Raw genomic sequence first — 4,989 nt, 5'->3', positions numbered from 1 at the left:
CGGGTGACGGGGCAAGGGGGCGGCGGCGGGTGGGTGGGTGGCGGAGCAAGGGGGCGGCGGCGGGTGGCGGTGGTTGTCGGGGAGGAGACAGAAACGGAGAGATGGAGGGGCGGGCTGGGGCTCGGCCATTAGTTAGGTTAGCTCTTTGTCGTCCGCCCCACCTTTGTCGTCCGCTTTTTTCTCTTTGCCTTCTGCTGGCAGACGGCAAAGAAGGGGGCCCGTTAAGTTTTTTATAATCAGCTCGTTAGCGGGGCCCACCTCTCTCTTTGCCGTCTGCCAGCTGACGGCAAAGATTCTTTGCCGTCTGCTAGCGGATGGCAAAGAATTGTCTGATGGCAAAGACCTTCTTTGCTATCAGCCAATTCGTTCCCGTCCGTTTTCCTGAAGCGGACGGCAAAGACCTTCTTTGCCTTCAGCCAGCAGACGGCAAACAACTGGCAGACGGCAAATAAGCTAATTCCAGTAGTGCCCCTCCCGCCGCGCCCCTACCCGACAAACTCTCTCAAGGCCACCCAAATTTACCAAGTTAAAAGAGCGTTGTCGCTGAGGCCACCCCATACCCTTGAAGCATTGTCGAGGCCACCCCAAACCCTTGAAGCGTTGCCGAGGCCACCCGAAACCCTAGAGAAGCAGCGTCGAGGCCACTAATATATTCCTTATTGTGATTAGATAACTAGTTCTACGTTTTCCACTAATATATCCACCTGCTGTCATGTTTGTAAAATAATTGCCATGTTGTAATATTGGCAGAAACAATGGAGCACAGATGAGATGAGGAAGCAGAACAGGTGTTGGGGGACATAATCGCAGCCGGAGCTGATGTCTTGTCGTATCTCAATGACAGCGGCGATGGTCTGGAAGGACAGGGTGAAGAAGCAGGATAAGGTGATCGAACAATGGAGGAGGAGGGACCTGATCACGATGGCTCCGGTGAACCAATGTCGGTGCAAGAAGGACACCGTGATGACGGCTCTGGTGACCGAACGGAGTCCGGCCAGGTATATATATTAGTTAAGCATGTGCTGACTATAGCTAATCGATGCATTAATTGTTTTTGTATGTACACATATTAATGAACTCTCATCTTTCTTCTTTTTTCTAGCCCTCCGGATCGAGCACAACTTCGGTAAAGAGATGAGGCCCGAAGAAAAAGTTGCGCTCGGATGAAAGGTTTGAGATCATAGAAATAGCGCACGATGGCATGCCGATTGAACCTATCCGGACAAAGGAAGCATTTGCAGCACAGTGCGGGGTTCTTGTTAGGGACAAGATCCCGATCAGCATCCACCAATGGTTAAAGCCGGCTAAAAAAGACCCTGAGGTGTCTTATGTCGACGATATGCAGAAAGATGATCTTTGGACCGCGCTTAAGGAAAATTTCACCCTACCGCCAGAGGAGGATCCAGAGAAGCCAGTTAAAGAGCAATTGATCAAGTCTTATGCTCTTAAGAAGATGGCAGAACTATTCAGGAGGTGGAAGAATGAGCTGAAAAAATTTGTCGACAAAGAAGAGACACCAAAATTCATCGGCCGGTATAAGAAGATCAAAGATCACGGGCCCGCATTTGTGGCCCACAAGACATCGGACAAGAGTAAGAAGATGTCAGTGACAAACAAGAGGAATGCTGCGAAGAAGAAGCATCACCATCGCACGGGGTCAGGTGGCTATCTCAAAGCCCGGCCGTTGTGGGCCAAGGCTGAGAATGACCTGATTGATAAAGGGGTCGAACCAGAGACATTGAACTGGCCAGACCGTTGCCGGACTTGGTTCTTCGGGGTTGGCGGAACCTTGGACCCTGTATCAGGGAAGTGCGTTTGGACGGATGAGCAACTGAGAATACCCGTCACGAGGCTTCAGGAGTATATCGATGCAGCGCAGCAAGGGACGTTCGTTCCAGACAGAGAGAACGAAGAGCTCACAATGAGCCTCGGGAATCCTGAGCAACCTGGATGGACACGAGGCAAGCCATGCTCCGTTTCGTGAAAGGCTCGTTTCCGGACACAGGCGGTTACAAATGCCAGGTGAGGAGGAAGAAAGTGGAGCATACCCAACTGCAGGCGCTGCACGCAAGGGTACAAGCGATAGAGGAACGAGAAGCAAATCGCAGCAAACGACCTGCCGAAGCTTCCCCCGATGCTACCCCGCCATCTCAGCGGAGAAGCAGCGTGGCTTCCACCGAGCAGCTTCAGCTGGAGCCTATCTTCACGGCTCCTGGTAGCTACCCCGTGGATGCTATCACGGAGTCTCAACATTGCCACCTTATGACGCAATGGATGAAATAGAAAGTCAAGGCGGCTGCTGGCTCTGCTTTACCTTCTGAACCTGGCGCAACCTACCACTGCCGGCCGATTCCAGAAGGATATGCTAGGGTGATGGTGGATGAAATAACGGACGGATTTGAGGAACTCGAGCTTGACCACCCTACGGGTGATGGGGAGACTCGGTTGGGTTCTTCTCTGCAGACTCCATGCCTATGGCGGAAGGAGCTCATCAACCTTCCGAACTGGACGCCTCCGCCTCCTCCTCCGGCGAGTCAAGGCACTCCGCCTCCTCCTCTGCCTCCTCCTCCGGCGAGTGATCAGGGCACTCAGCTTCCTTCTCCGGTGCGTGGCGGCACTCTGCCTCCTTCTCCGCCTGCGCCGGGGCGCCCGAGCAGCCGGCCTCCTCCTTCTCCGCCTCATCAGCAAGGGCGGAAGAGACCCGCCGCCGCTCCGGCTGCTCCGGCGCGTCGTAGTCCTTGTTCTCCGCCTCGTAAGAAAGGAAAAAAGACAGCCGCAGCCGCTCCGTCTGCTCCGGCGTCTAGCAGTACAGCCAGAGGCGGGAGGCAATACAGATTCGGTCCTTCTCTGAACACTCCAGAGAAGTTACCATATGAGAGGAGCCAGGAGGAAAACACGAAGATCGTGCGAGCCGAAGTGAAGAACTTCTTTGAAGGGGTGAAAGCAAAGAAACATCCACCTCCGTAGGAGAAGGTAGATCCGGTGAAAGCGAAGCGCACTCTGGCTGCCCTGACGAAATCACCAAAGTCTCCGTCGAAAGGCAACTATGAGCGCATTATTGAAAAGTCATTTATCGAAGCGGAGCGGTCGGGAAGTACTAGAAGTGATCAAAGGTTAAAAGAACCACGAGCTGGGAAATAGCGGAGCGGTCGGGACGTACTAGAAGTGATCAAAGGTTAAAAGAACCACGAGCTGGGAAACAAATTTCCCAGCTCGGAGAACAAGCGAACCAATCGTGCCCCCCACTCAAGGTGTCTAGCGATATCGTCGCTAATGATCCGAGGATGGTACCCAGTTATACCAATCTTGGAGATTACCTACCCCACGATGTACATTATGATTTCTTGGAGGTGGACGAACACAGATACGAGTACGGGAAGCCTCTCGTCAAAGATGAAAGCTCTCTAACAACGATGATGCGAAGATTCCATGATTGGTACATGAAAACCTGCAGAGAGTCTGGGGGGGGGGGAATATTTTGGCGCTGAGAGTTAAAAAGGAGCATGACCTCGTTGGAGTTGATCTGTTGAATGTTCCATTTGAGGAGTTCTTCCAGTTTTTCAATCAACATGCCCTCGATAAATTAACGGTCACTTGCTACTGTCTGTAAGTACTACTTATGTCATTAAGTCTCTATATATAGGTCAGCTCTTTCATTGCATGTATTTATAATTATCCTCAATATATTATGTAGATTGAAGATCGCCGAATTAAAGAAAAGACAAATCGGTGATATTGGGTTCATTAACACAAATCTCATAGATGCATATACGGTTGAATTTAAGGCCAGAGAGACCGAGGCCAACTTGCTACGATCGTTGGTAATAAATGAAACCAAAGATATAATACTCTTTCCTTACAACTTCAAGTGAGTGTTACTGCCTTGTGCAAATTCGGTTTCCCTTATCAGTCCAGGTTATAGCTAGTAATGTAATTGATGAGTTATGCATGCGTGCGCAGCTTCCACTATATTCTCCTAGAGATTAAGCTTGAGAAGGAACTACTAACCGTCTTAGACTCGAGATGAAAAGATCTCAAGGAGTATGCAGACATAACTGAAATGCTCGAGAAGTAAGTTAAATCGATCATTATCGCACCGTATCGGCAACTTTGTTCATTTCCTGATATCAAGTAATTGGTTTTTTTGTCTGGCAGGGTTTGGACAAAATTCACCTCAAAAGCTCCGGGACTGCCAAGAAGCTGCAATTTAAACACCCAAAAGTAAGTACTACTAGCATGTTCCGCGCATCTCCTAGTGATTCAAGCGCGCGCTAGATTCATCAATACCATTTAGCATGCTTGCTTATCAGTTTGATTGACCTCTATTTCTTGTAAAGTGGTTGTGGCAGGAAGCCGGGAATGATTACTGTGGATACTACGTTTGCGAGTCCATCCGCCACACGACCTGTGAGCGGGCCTACTCTGACATACAATATGAAGTGCGTAAATAATAATATTCACAATTTTATTTTATTACCATCATTTGTGTTGAGTTTCATTTATTCATATATATGTATTGACCCCTTTCTTCAAATTAGATATTTCGGATGCGGGATGAACTCCTACCACCAGATCGTATGCGAGCAATTCAAGAGGAATTGGCGGCATTCTTTCTTGACCACGTGATCAATAAAGACGGAGAAGACCATGTGGACCCTGAGTTCATATATAATTAGGAGATTATATTGTAAGAGATAATTATATTGTATATATGTAGCCAGTAGCGTCAGATAGATATACGAGAACTTATTGTTCGACCAATCTCTCAGAGAAGGAGAGGTGGTCGATATCACTTCTTTCTGTATGCATATGTTCATGACGATCTTCTGTTTCCTTCATTTGCTTACTAGCTAGCGTGTCTAGTCCTTTCTATACGTATAGTACGTAGCGTCGACCAAGCACGGAGATAAGAGAGAACACTTCTCTCTATTAATTAGCTAGCTAACACAATATATGAAACACCTAAATTAACCCCCCAAACCCCCCCCC

Source organism: Triticum aestivum, chromosome 3D, assembly GCF_018294505.1.
Source record: "Triticum aestivum cultivar Chinese Spring chromosome 3D, IWGSC CS RefSeq v2.1, whole genome shotgun sequence".
Classification (NCBI taxonomy): domain Eukaryota; kingdom Viridiplantae; phylum Streptophyta; class Magnoliopsida; order Poales; family Poaceae; genus Triticum; species Triticum aestivum.
This window is presented reverse-complemented; position numbering follows the sequence as displayed.